Consider the following 13920-nt stretch of genomic DNA (forward strand, 5'->3'; position numbering starts at 1 on the left):
TATGAGTATGTACTTTGATTCTTTGTCTTAAATTCTAATATATGAAATAAATTCACTTTGTACTGAGAATTTACTGATGTCAACAATGAACGGGCATGATAAAATTGATAAACATACAAAATCACTGGCATTAGAATGTTGTTGTGATGGTCTGGTGTCGGGCTGCACCGCAGAGAAGAGAGTGGACATCCAGAGCAAAGGGATACACAAATCTTTATTATAGGATGGGGGGGGTTTGATTCAGACCACGTGGAGCCAGCCGGCAGTGGCCGTCCCCACTACCTGACCACGGGGGGAGAGCAGGGAGCGAGATCTCAGAGAGGGAGAGCTGAGTGCCCAGAGAGAGGGGGTGAGGGGGCTTTTTATTGGGCGACAACCAGGAGTGACGTGTAGGGCCAGGATTGGTTGAAGGGGGCACTGCTAGGATTTCACGGGGCGTAGTAAAACCTGGGGGTGGAGACTGCATCAGAATAACTCCTCAGCAACATTAGAAAAACTATTCCTGGGAATTGGGCAGTAGCACAGTGGGTCATGCTCAAGGACTGACATAAAATGGAAGGACTGGCATAAGGATCCCGGTTTGAGCCCTAAGCTCCCCACCTATATGGGAGTCACTTCACAAGCGGTGAATAGAGTTAGAAGGTGCTTATTATTTTATCTTTCGCCCTCTCTGTCTTCCTCTACTCTCTCCATTTCTTTCTGTCCTAATATTGACAACATCAATAAGAACAGTAGCAATAACTACAACAATAAAAAGTTTTAAAAGATAACCCTTTATTTAAAAAAAAAATTCTTATCCACATAAACATTTTAGAATGACTTTATAGACCTAGTAAGGAACTTGAGTGCCAGGCTAGCATGGGGGTGCTACTCTTCCTGGACGTGTACTCTCTGGGTTGAAGAGAACACGACTGGAGCCAGTCTGGGCTGCTACTCACTAGGCAACATGAGAGTGATGACTTAGGAACAGACTCATGGTGACAAAGCAATTCGATTCTTTATTGATCAGGGAGCACAGCCTTTTAAAGGGCAGACCTGGAAGTGGCAGGTGAGAAATAGAAATGGCTAGTAAAGGGGTGGAGAAAAGCAAAAGGGACTGGAAAGGTAGGAACTTCCTTAGCAACTGTTGCAAGGGTTTTAACTGGTAGGATTAATAATACTCCCCTGCAGGCAGGGAGGGTCTTGAGGCTAGAAAGGAGATAGATCAAAGGAATGGAATGGGTGGGGATCTTTCAGGCAAAACAATGATTATGTAGTGCTGGATTAGCTGTGCGGGTGGGAGAGATAAATAACCAGGGGCTCCTGGCTGAGCTGAGAACGCAGTCCAATCCTTATTCACTAGCGGGGATGCGGTTCAAAAAACTAATCTCTTTTAATCACAACACAATTCTCTCCTGCCTCTCTCTGGCGTAAGAGTCAGGAACAAAGGAAATATGTATGATAGGGGGCAGGCAGAAGGAAAAAGTGTGAACCAGCAAGGACTAAACCAACTGTCCCAGAGGCAGTGGATGCAAGGGCCAAACCAATGTTCCGGAGGCAGGGGGAGTGAGGACCAACAGTGGATATGCAAATAGAGCCCATTGCAAGCAATACAAAGTGAACCCAATGTGATTATCAAAAACAGAAGGCCTTACAAGCAGAATCCAGAAGCATACCAACAATGTAGATAATAAGGGAGCTGGCCATAGTATGAGGAATGCAGGGTGCTTTGTGAGGCAGGGAATCTGATAAGACGAGACGACGGATGTCTCCTCAAGTCAAGTCCTGCCAAGCTCACCAACATCCTCACAATTTCCTGACAAGGCAAGATGAGAAAACTTCAGAAACTCTTCATCCTAAGGTCATCTTCATTCATGAGTCCTGAGTATCTGGGGGGGCCACTAGGAGGAGCTCTTCTCCCTGTTGAAGGCTCAGATTCACAAGCTGCACAGCCTACAGCAGCTCTAAGTGACTTCTGCCATCTCTCTGAAGTATCTCCCTCTGGTGGGGTCGTCTCCAGGAGAAAGGTAACGGGCTGGTTCTTTCTCGCTCATGACACGGGTGACACGAAGTAAGACACCAGGGAACTCATAGCATGCCTAGAATCTAAGTCCTTGAATACTCAAGTGTGAGAATATTATTGTGAGTTTGAAATGTTAAAATGCTTATTTGAGTGATGAAACATTGTTAAAAGTAAAGTGCTAAAATACTCGAGTTTTAAGCGACAAAGTAAAGTGAAAAATAAAACCTAGAACCTTGGCCCCCAAGTCCTGCAGGCCTGCATAGATAAGTCCTATGCAGGATAAACGCCCTGAAATGGCCCTGCACTGGCGTAAGATAAAGTCCCGTGCAGAGCAAGCCTTATGCGGCCTCCTTAGTTCTTTGAAATGCCCCAGCAGGAGGGCATAAGATATAGTCTTGTGCAGGGCAAGCTCAATGCGGCCCCTGAGTTCTCTGAAATGCCCCTTACACCAGCATAAGATAAAGTATTCTGCAGGGCTGGCCCTACATCTGCATCGCCTGATAAAGTTAGACCTACAAGTCAGGAAGACCCCAATTCTCACTGGCTGGATATGACCTAATCATGCACATCCCAGCCTAGCTCAAGGACAAAAGCCCCAGACGTTTTGGACATGGGTGGCAACTTTTGAACTGCTTGCTACTCTGTAAATTTAGAAGCCCCCATCCGGCATATCCCATGGCAATCAACACACTGACGGTCAGGGAAGTGTCTGCAGATTCCTGGACCAGACCCAGGAAGGAACCAGCTACTTGGACCAGGACCGGAACAGATCTGGACCAGACCCAGGACCCATTTAACCCATTCGGACCAGAACCAGGACCCATGCTGACCAGAACTCTGTCTGGACCAGCTTCATCAACCTGAGGACATTATTTGTTGTGACCTTACCTGTGCACCTACCTGTCTTATACTGAGGAGGTATTTGTATACATAATTATAAGAATTTGACATCAGGATATTAAGATTTTTAAACTGCATTTCAATAACTTATTTTAATGTAAGGTGTGATGTTAGAGTGTAACGGGGTGTTAGAGCGCTATCTAGTGTCTCTAAATGAGTACTGTAGCACTTATAAAATAACAGCCTAGGTCTCCATAGGCAGAATTCTTTACCCTATTTAATTAATATCAGGGTCATTTTTCGGCCTATGCTCACAACAATTTCTAAAGCTGTGCAGACCTCTCACATTTAGGACTAGTATTAAACAAGAGTAAAATGTCTTAGAAATATTTCCAATACTTTCTGCCTGTTTTTAAAGCAGTTTCTAAAACTTCATAGAAAGTTGCACAGAAGGGTTGGGGTAGATCGCATAATGGTTATGCAGAGACTCTCATGCCTGAGGCTCTAAAGTCCCAGGTTCAATCCATAACCCACAATAAACCAGGGCTGAGCAGTGCTCTAGTAATAAGAAAGCAAGCAAGCAAGCAAGAAAGTAGCACAGAAAAGGACCATGTTCACATGAACAGTAAGTCAAGGAATATGACCATAGCTGATGGGGGGGGTAATACTGGAAAAATTAATCAGAAGAAGCCCTCCAGAGACAGTTCAAAGTGTCCAAAGCTATGCAAGGACTAAAAGCATGTTTGCACCAGTGGGCTAAATCGGAAGTTAAAATTCATTGGTGTCTTGCAGCAAAGAAAAAGACTCTGGTGTGGAGGGCAGGGCTCTGGTCCTGGAACATGAGGCAGAGGCGGAGTTAGTGGGGGTTGAAGTGCTATGTGGAAAACTGAGCATGTTACATATGTACAAACTACTGTATTTTAATGTTGACTGTAAACCATTTGTAACCCAATAAAGATACTTAAAAAACAGTTTAAATTTATTCGAGCAACTTTTTTTTACTACCTTCCTGTGGGCACTAGCAAACTTTAGACTCATGCGGGGACTGACAGCTATATTATCCTTTATTGGTGAGGCCGGGCAGTGGAGCGCCCAGCTGAGCGACATGGCACAGTGCTGGGGTCTTGGGTTTCAGTCCTTCCTTCTCCCATCCCCGTCTGCAGAGGAAGCTTCCCGGGCAGAGACAAGGCTGCAGGTGTCTATCCTGCTCTCCCCCTCTTGGTAGCTCTTCCTTCCCTTTTGATTTTATTTTTAATATTTTATTTATTGGGTGCCAGGCGGTAGCACAGCGGGTTAAGTGCAGGTGGTTCAAGCTCAAGGACCAGCGTGAGGATCCCGGTTCCAGCCCCAGGCTCCCCACCTGCAGGGGAGTCGCTTCACAAGCTGGGAAGCAGGTCTGCAGATGTGTGTCTTTCTCTCCTCTCTCCATTTCTCTCTGTCCTATCCAACAACAACATCAATGATAACAATAATAATAAGGACAACAAGGGCAACAAAGTGGGGAAAAATGGCCTCCAGGAGCAGTGAATCGCAGTGCAGACACTGAGCCCCACTGATAATCCTGGAGGCAAAATAAAGGTCTTATTTACTAATGAGAAAGATAGGAGGAGGAGAAAGAACCAGACATCACTGTGGCACATGTGCTGCCGGGGATCGAACTCAGAACCTCATGCTTGAGAGTCCAAAGCCCCATCACCGAGCCACCACCCGGACACTCCCTTTGCATTTCTATCTATTCACAAATAAAGCGTTTGGGGAAGTCGCGTCAGCTACTAATCATTTTATTTCTGCGACCACAATCCCGGAGCCTTAGAAAATGATGACCAAACCTCTCTGATGTCGAGGCCTGGACCAGACCGGCGGCACGGCAGCACGGGAGGCTGCCGCAGAGTCGCTGCACAGGATCCTGCAGCGGGACCAGCTCCAGCAGGCCAGTCCCGCCTGGCCCCAGGCCTCACAACAGCTGTCAATTCGCAGCCGCACAGCCGCGCAGGCGCCGCGCACACTCGGAAACCGCAGCCCCGCGCCTGCGCAGACGCGCCAGTCCGCCAGCGGCCAAGGACAGAGGCCGCCCCGCTTAGCGCCTCCTTGAAGCGGGCCCGCGCCCCGGATCGCCCGCCAGAGCCTGCCCGGGACACCCTGCGCCCGCCCCAGCGGCTCACGCCGTGCTCCCGCGGCCCCGACCTCCCCGCAGCTCTGCGGTCCCCAAAGCGAGGCGAGGGTAAGCGGGACCCAGACCAGCAGGGAGTCGGCGCAGAATGGCCAGAGGCGAGGCTGGCGCACCTCCCCAAGACATGCAGAGCACCAGGTCTTTAAGGCCGGGAAATGCCGAGGCCTCGCCCGGCTCCCGCCGCCACCCGAGACCCACAGGGTGAGACTGACCTGACGCCGCCTTGCAACCGACTCTGCACAGTCCGACTCCAGGCTATCAGAACTCGAACCTGCCGCCAAGCCGTGGGAGTGCAGGACCCCGCTGGCGCCGCTTGGCCTGACGGAAGCTGTAGTCCGCCTCCTCGCCGTCAGCCGCTGGGGAAGAGCTGTGCGGACTACAAGTCCCAGCAGGCCGCGTGGCTGACCGAGGCTGACACTCTGGGAAACAGAGATGTCTCCGCCCTGCAGTCCAGTGCTGCCTCTCTAGCCTGGTGGTTCAGGATCTGCTTCTTGTGGTTTTTAAGGAGCGGGAAGCTCTACCTTAGAATTAGTGAGCTGTTCTGGCCCTGATGGTGACTTAATGAGAACAATCTAAGCTGTTTGATTTTTTATTGATTTGATTTGATTTGTATTTATTTTGAATGGAGAAGGAGAAATTGAGAGTGGGGGCTGGGTAATGACGCACCTGGTTGAGCGCACATGTTACAGGCAGGAGACTTAATTTAACTTCATTTATTTATTGAATAGAGATGGCCAGAAATTAAGAGGGAAGGGGAGATAGGGAGGGAGAGAGATAGAGAGACACCTGCAGCCCTGCTTCTCCACTTGCAAAGCTTTCTCCCTGCAAGTGGGGCTGGGGAGCTCAACACTGGATCCTTGTGCTGGGATATGTGTGCTTAGCAGAGTGCAACACCACCCAGCCCCGATTTATTTGTTTTTTTCTTACCAGAGTGTGAGAAAATTGAATTCCCCAAATTTGGACTAGTTCATTGAAGTAGAGAAGTTCTCTTAGAAACTAGATATGATGAAATCACACTTCTTCTAGCGTTTGCCCTTCTTCCGTAGCCAGTCAACAGCGTCAGGTTGAGTCTGATGTAAAGTTTCGAGACCTCCTTTGAATCTGGAGACGTGTCAGTCGTTGACTATATGGGTCATAGTCTGTCTGTATCCGCAGGGGCAGTTCAGGTCATCTCTGGCTCCCCAGCGATGGAACATAGCGGCGCACTGGCCATGGCCTGTTCGATAGGGGTTGAGGAGGGCCCAATCATAACCTGCTAGGTCAAAGCCAGGTTGACGCTTGCAGGGTTCTGTGATGAGGTGTTTGTTCTTTACCTCAGCTGACTGCCAACTCTGTTTCCAAGAAATCACACTAATGCACTGCTTCTGCTCCACACCTGGTGGATACAAATGTTTGCCTTGAAACTGCACACCCTATGACCCTGCTCTCTCAGCTCTATGTTAACTTGTCTATTTGGCTTCTGTAAACACTGCTGGCTTCCTCGCTGGAAGATAAGAATGAAATGTTCTTGAAACTGTAACCCCAAAGATAAATTAGCAAGGACATGCAGACCCCCCTCAGTCATGCAAACGCCCCTTCACTTTTCCCTTTAAAGGAGGGTGAATTTCAAGCCTGGTTGTCTCAGAGTAACAGGACCAGATATGGTACTGGCTAGGATCACTCAGCTGAGGTTTGTCTTTGTCTTTTGTCCTTTGATGTCTCTTTGTAAGTATGTGGACTGGCCTTATTTGCACTCTTTCAAGCTTAAGAATAAATTCCTTATATTTCACTTACATACTGGAGTCCTGTCAGTCTGTGTGGGTTCGAGTTAGTTGGCCTCAGTTTGTCTTACTTTGTAATGGGTACAGTCAGAAACAAAACTTAACAAGAGCACTGCTCAACTCTGATGATGCTGGTGCAAAGGATTAAACCTGAGATTTGGAGATTAAGTCACTAGAGTTTCTTTGCATAAATAACCATTATGGTGTCTTCCCTGCTCATTTATTTATATATTTCTTTGTTTTACTAGAACACAGCTCAACTTTGGCTTCTGGTGGTACAGGGGACTGAACCTGGCACTTTGGAGCCTCAGGCATGATAGTCTCTTTGCATAATCATTATGCTATCTATCCCTCCCCCCGCTCCACTAATGGCCGTCTTGTTAAATGCAGAGCCTGGTGCATGGCAGTAACATTTGTTAGAGAAAAAACTTTAAGCCTGAGACATCACAGTTTGAAGGTCAATCACTGGCACCATTGGAAGTGAAAGCCAATAAGTGCTCCTATGAAAAGAAGAAAAAGAAAGAAATAGAATAAAGTGTCATGAAGGGACCAGGGGAGGAGCAGAAATGTCTTTTTTTCCCTTTTTTAAAATTATTATTATTATTAGTTTTACTTATTGGATAGAGACAGCCAGAAATAGAGAGGGAGAAGATGAGAGAGAGGAAGAGAGACACCTGCAGCACAGCTTCAACACTTAAAAGTTTTACCCATGCAGGTGGAGACCAGGGGCTTGAACCTGGGTCCTTGGACCAAAAATGTCTTGATGCCAATCATCTATGCTGACTCTGCTCACCCTGCCTCTATGCAATGAATAAAGATAATTATATACAAAAAATCTTGTTGTAGTTGAGCAGAAGTGCAGCAGGTTAAGCGCGCATGGTGCAGAGTGCAAGGACCAGTGTAAAAATTTCGGTTCAAGCCCTTGATACCCAACTGCAAGGGAGTTGCCTCACAGGCAGTGAATCAGGTCTGCAGGTGTCTATCTTTCCCCCTCACTGTCTTCCCCTCCTCTCTCCAGGTCTTTCTGTTCTATCTAACAATGATGACATGAGTAATAACAAGAATATCTACAACAACAATAAAATACTACAGGGACAACAAAAGGAAAAGTATAAATAATGTTAAATATTTTTAAAAATACAATAAATTAAAAAAAATAATTCTGGCATGTGGACCAATTTAGGAGAACTTTGAAGTAGTCACATGCCCTTTCTGAGCTTCAACTATCCTTGTGTGGAAGTAGATATTGGGCCTGCATTTCTCCCAGATTCTGATGGCATATTCCTGGGCTGTCTACTGCACACATAATGCTCCAAGTGTCAAAGCGGTGGGGACAGCTCAAGGTGTGGATACTGGACTTTGGGACAGAATCCCCATAGGGCTGACGTCAGATTGGTAGTATACTGAGGCTCACGCAAACCAACAAGGGTGTGGTGTGTGGGAAGTGACTTAGTGCATGTCTGCTGGAAACACTCTCTGTTCCTGCAAACTCAGCTGCATTAGCTGCTTCTGCGAGCTCTCCTCCCTTACAGCCATCCTGCTTCTTCTGGGACCTGAACATGTGTAGCCAAAGGCTGGGAACTCATTCTATGGACTCATGGCCTCTGCCATCATGACTAACCAACCTTTGAAGGGTGGCAGGAGCCCCCCAAGGTTCCTCAGCCTCCCTCCCAGGTCAGGGGCCTAGGCTAGCAGAGCTGCCTAGAAGAGACTGCTAGAGGGTCTTGGCTAAGCCAGCCTGGACAGCTTCTGGGCACAACCTGTTCCTGTAGACATGCCAGGAACTGCTAGATGGAGCTCACTCCTGGGGCCTGGATGAGAAGATGCCACTTGTACTTGGGGAGCTGCCTATCCTGGAATGCAGCAAGGACATCTAATCAAGAAATGAGCTTTACTTTCTGTTTCAGATATTGTTTATGTAAGACTGAAAGCTACATAAATTCTGAATGGCTGAATAAAAATTGAGCTCAGATTCACCCTCCAACAGAGTATGGTGTATTCTGTTCTCCCCTGCGCCAACTCCTGACCCACCTGGTGGTCGCCTTCAGAGTTCCCTGATCCTTCCTGCTGCTCCTCTGCTGTAGCGGTCTGTCACAGGCATGGAGTGGAGTTGAATCCCTCTTATCCTATAATTTTATCAGTGTTTCCTTTTCTTTTTTCTTTTTTAAATATTTATTTATTCCCTTTTGTTGCCCTTGTTTTATTTTTGTAGTTATTATTGTTGCTGTTCTTAATGTCATTATTGTTGGATAGGACAAAGAGAAATGGAGAGAGGAGGGGAAGACAGAGAGGGGAAGAGAAAGATAATAAGACACCTGCAGACCTGCTTCACCACCTGTGAAGCAACTCCCCTGCAGGTGGGAAGCCAGGGGCTCCAACTGTGATCCTTCCGCCAGTCCCTGCACTTCGCGTCACATGCGCTTAACCGGTTGCGCTACTGTACAACTCCCAGTGTTTCCTATTCATACACAAAATAAAATTAAAATAAGAGAGAGGAAATGAAGACTCTGAATATTAGGAAGTATGTATTCTAATGAATCTCATTTTGCATGATTCCACTATTCTTGGTGGAATGATTTTATTAATTTATTTTCTCTAGATAGAATATTAGACAAAGAAAAGGAAAGACAGAGTAACACCCATGAAGTTTCCCTTCTCATGTCTATATGTGTTGTCAGGGCTTGAAACTAAATATCTAGTTAAGAGGGTCGGGCAGTGGCGCAGTGGGTTAAGTGCAAGTGGCGCAGAGCGCAGGGACCAGCATAAGGATCCTGGTTGGAGCCCCCGGTTCCCCACCTGCAGGGGAGTCGCTTCACAGGCAGTGAAGCAAGTCTGTGGGTGTCTATCTTTCTCTCCCCCTCTCTGTCTTCCTCTCCTCTCTCCATTTCTCTCTGTCCTATCCAACAACAAACATCAACGATGGCAATAATAATAACCACACCGAGGCTACAACAACAAGGGCAACAAAAAAAGGGGGGGGGAATGGCATCCAGGAGCGATGGATTCATGGTGTAGGCACCAATCCCAGCAATAACCCTGGAGAAAAAAAAAAATAAATAGTTATGACAAAGTTTCACTTTAAAACATGAGTTATGTCTTGGTATTCAAAAATTATTTCACAAAGTCTTTCTAGTGGTATACCAAGTGGAGACCACAAATGATCGCCTGTCAGAACTCAGATGGATTCAAGACTCTGTAGATGGAAGTCTCACAATTTTATGTGCTTCTCCACCACCGATCCCATTTCTTTTATCTATTTATATCTCTATCTATCTATCATTTATCTAAAACATGACATTCAAGAATGGTGACACTGAGTCCCAGTGACACTAATTGGAAAATTAGAGTTATAAGAGTAAGTGGCTGTGGAGATAGCATACTGGTTATGCAAAATACTTCCATACTTGAGGCTTTCAATCCCCAGCATAAATATAATACAGAGTTGAGCAGTACTCTGATCAGTCTCTCTCCTGCTCATTAAAATATATTTAAAAAAATTTAAGTAAGAGAGTCCTGCTTCCCCAGAGCTCTAGGGAAAGAGAGAGACATGCTGGGAGTATGAATTGATTTGTCAATGCCCATGTTCAGTGGGGAAGCATATCTGGGCTCCATAATGACCCTGGGTACATACTCCCAGAGAATAAAGAATATAGGAAAGCTATCAGGGGAGGGGATGGGATATGGCATTCTGGTGGTGAGAATTATATGGAATTGTAAACCTTTTATCCTATGGTCTCAGTATTTCCATTTTATAAATAAAGGTTAAATTAAAAAAAAAGAGTAAGTGAAAAGCTTAATACAAGGGTAGGGGAGATAACATAAATTCTCTGCCTGAGGCTCTCAGGTTCTAGGTTCTATTCCCTGACACACCATAAGCCAGGGATGAGCAATGCCCTGACAGAAAGAGAGAGAAAGAGACAGAGATACAGAAAGCAATATGATGGGCAAAACAGAAACAGTAAATTAAACATGTATCAATTAAAATACAACTTATTCAAGAGGAAAAAGAAACAGAATTTGCTGTGGGGCAAGTCATTTACTGAAGAAACTGCCATTTCTTCTGCTTTTCTTGACTGTCTTTCAGGCCAGAATATGAAACATAAATCACAGCAATAGCTTGACACTCTGTTTGAACCTAGCAGCACAGCCTCTTCACTGGACAATATGGCCCCTAGATGGAAGAATAAAAGGTATAATACCCTAGCTGTTCAATATAAACAGAAGAGGTTATAGAAAAAGTGAGTTATCCTGCCTATTAGGATCATTAGAGAGCCCACAATTTTTACTGGCATCTTTTCTAACATTTTAATTTTTCTTCAACAAAAGCATTCACAAAAATCTAGTAAAACAGGAGTCAGGAGGAAGCATAGCAGGTTAAGCGCATGTGGCACAAAGCTCAGGGACCAGCCTAAGGATCCCAGTTTGAGCCCTTGGCTCCCCACCTGCAGAGGAATCGCTTCTCACCCCCTCTCTGTCTTCCCCTACTCTCTCCATTTCTATTCTATGTAACAATGATGACATCAATAACTACAACTACAATAAAAAAAAAAAAACAAGGACAACAAAAAGGGAAAATAATTATAATATATTTTTAAAAGGTTAAAAAATCTAGCAAAACGTCTATTAGTTTTATTTAATTCAAGCCTCACCTAAATACTGCTCAGAGATCTGCATTAAAACAGTGACATGGAGATCGCTTTCTCTCCTCTCCTCTCCTCTCCCGGATCAACTAGGAATACCAAAGGAGACCACCCGGACCGAAACAAGACAGGACTAGAATGACCACAGGAACCCAGTAAATCACCCTTGAGTACAAACACACGTGGCTGGTGACAGAGAGGAGAGAGGGGCCTAAGGAGAGATTAAGTGACTGCTAACATTCAGCAGTTTATCAGTGGAGACACCATCTCCAGTCTGCACCACAACAAGGGGACAGCTGAAGGGAGGAAAGGACTCCCCAGAGACTCACCAAGTGCAACTCTGAGTCTCCATTGCTACTACCCTCAGAATCTGGAGCAGCAACAGGGAGGGACACCAGGGGACAGAGATCTAACCGGGAAACTCAGGAAAAGACCTATACCTCCTTGGCATAGCTGAGTGGATGTGAAAGTCTCTTTGCATAACCACTGGATTATCTCTGCCACACCCTGCTTTATCTCTTGGTCCGGAGTCAGTGATTAAGCTAAGAAGCCTATTGATAGTTGAAAAGCCCTCAGGCTCCCATAGCCTACAGGGAAGAAAAAAAAGAGGTTTTTACACCACTGAGCTCCAACTCAGGGATTGAAAAAAAACTGTTAACTTCCACTATGGTAAACCCTTTAATTAAATTACTTAGACACAAGTCAATCCAGGCAATAGTGATTAATAATTTGAAAAGTACTGATAAAGGGAACTCATAACATAATATATAAAATGGTTAAAACAACAAGAAAAATATTGGGGACTCGAACCAGGACAAGAGTCCAGCTAAAAGTCCTCCAGAGGGTGAAGCACAAAACAACGAGTTCAACATCCAAACATTAGCTAAGGAAATAATAACAGGAGTGAGTAAAGAATTTGAAAAAATTGGAATCAGAAATGCAGGAACAACAAATGAGAATATGGAAGAAAATTCTAATAATCTCATGGTTATTAGAGAGCTGAAAGCTGAAATCTCTGAGCTAAAAAGGCAGCTAGCTGAACAAGCTAAAACAGTATCAGAGCAGGGCAACAAAATAGATGAACTCCAGAAAGCAGTAGAGGGCAGAGAGAATAGAATCTATGAGGCTGAAGACAGAATTAGCAAGATTGAAGATGAATTAGAGACAACTAAAAAAGAAGTAAGAGATCTCAAAAACAGATTAAGAGATGCTGAAAACAACAACAGAGTCCTATGGGATGACTTCAAAAGAAACAATATACGCATTATTGGCTTACCAGAGGAAGAAAGAGAAGGAGAGGAAGTAAGCATTCTCCAGGCCATAATAGCTGAAAATTTCTCTAGTCTAGACAACACCAAAGACATAAAGATTCAAGAAGCCCAGAGGGTCCCAAACAGAATTAACCCAGACCTAAAGACACCAAGACATGTCATACTTAGAATGGAAAGGAATAAGGATAAAGAAAGGATCCTCAAGGCTGCAAGAGAAAAACAAAGAGTCACCTACAAAGGAAAACCCATAAGATTAGCAGCAGACTTCTCCATACAAACACTACAGGCCAGAAGAGAATGGCAAGATATCTATCGAGTCCTCAATGAGAAAGGCTTTCAGCCAAGAATACTATATCCTGCTAGATTGTCATTCAGACTAGATGGAAGCATCAAAACCTTCTCAGACAAGCAACAGTTGAAGGAAGCAACCATCACCAAGCCTGCCCTGAAAGAAGTTCTGAAAGGTCTCCTATAAACAACCAGACCACCACAAATAGGACATATATCAAAACACTCTAAAACTCTACAAGAATGGCGTTCAAATATCTTCAATCTTTGATATCAATAAATGTCAATGGCCTGAATTCACCTATTAAAAGACACAGAGTAGGAAGATGGATCAGAAAACACAACCCAACAATATGTTGTCTACAGGAAACTCACCTAACTCAACAAGACAAACACAGACTTAAAGTGAAAGGATGGAAAACTATCATTCAAGCCAATGGCCCACAAAAAAGGGCAGGAACAGCTATTCTCATATCTGACATGATAGACTTTAAAATAGATAAGATTAAAAAAGATAGGAATGGACACTACTTAATGCTCAGAGGATCAGTCAATCAAGAGGACTTAACAATTATTAATATCTATGCACCCAATGAGAAGCCATCTAAGTACATCAAACTTCTACTGAAAGAGCTACAGCAATATATTAACAGTAACACAATCATAGTAGGGGACTTCAACACCCCACTATCTCAACTTGACAAATCATCCAGGCAGAAAATCAGTAAAGACATAAGGGAGCTAAATGAAGAGATAGATAAACTAGAACTATTGGACATTTTCAGAGTCATTCATCCCAAGAAACTGGAATACACATTTTACTCAAATCCACATGGGTCATTCTCAAGTATAGACCATATGTTAGGCCACAAAGACAGGATCAGCCAATTAAAGAACATTGAAATCATCCCAAGCATCTTCTCAGACCACAGTGGAATTAAACTAACAC

General features: G+C 44.7%; 4 protein-coding genes across 4 annotated transcripts in view; 2 read left to right on the forward strand and 2 right to left on the reverse strand.

Annotated features, from left to right (window-relative positions):
• LOC132542595 (zinc finger protein 878-like) overlaps positions 1-5488 on the reverse strand; it is a 54788-nt gene extending 49300 nt beyond the window's left edge. Inside the window, exon 1 of the mRNA XM_060205103.1 lies at positions 5225-5488. The gene's annotated coding sequence lies outside the window, so the exon portion shown is untranslated. The remainder of the gene's footprint in view (positions 1-5224) is intronic.
• The window catches only part of LOC103127679 (zinc finger protein 709-like), a 471063-nt gene that overhangs the window by 211632 nt on the left and 245511 nt on the right, over positions 1-13920 (forward strand). The gene's annotated exons all lie outside the window — the stretch shown is intronic.
• Positions 1-13920, forward strand: part of LOC107523550 (zinc finger protein 709-like) — a 596771-nt gene that overhangs the window by 206764 nt on the left and 376087 nt on the right. The gene's annotated exons all lie outside the window — the stretch shown is intronic.
• The window catches only part of LOC132542596 (zinc finger protein 14-like), a 256001-nt gene that overhangs the window by 68764 nt on the left and 173317 nt on the right, over positions 1-13920 (reverse strand). The gene's annotated exons all lie outside the window — the stretch shown is intronic.

The sequence above is a fragment of the Erinaceus europaeus genome, chromosome 13, assembly GCF_950295315.1.
Source record: "Erinaceus europaeus chromosome 13, mEriEur2.1, whole genome shotgun sequence".
Classification (NCBI taxonomy): domain Eukaryota; kingdom Metazoa; phylum Chordata; class Mammalia; order Eulipotyphla; family Erinaceidae; genus Erinaceus; species Erinaceus europaeus.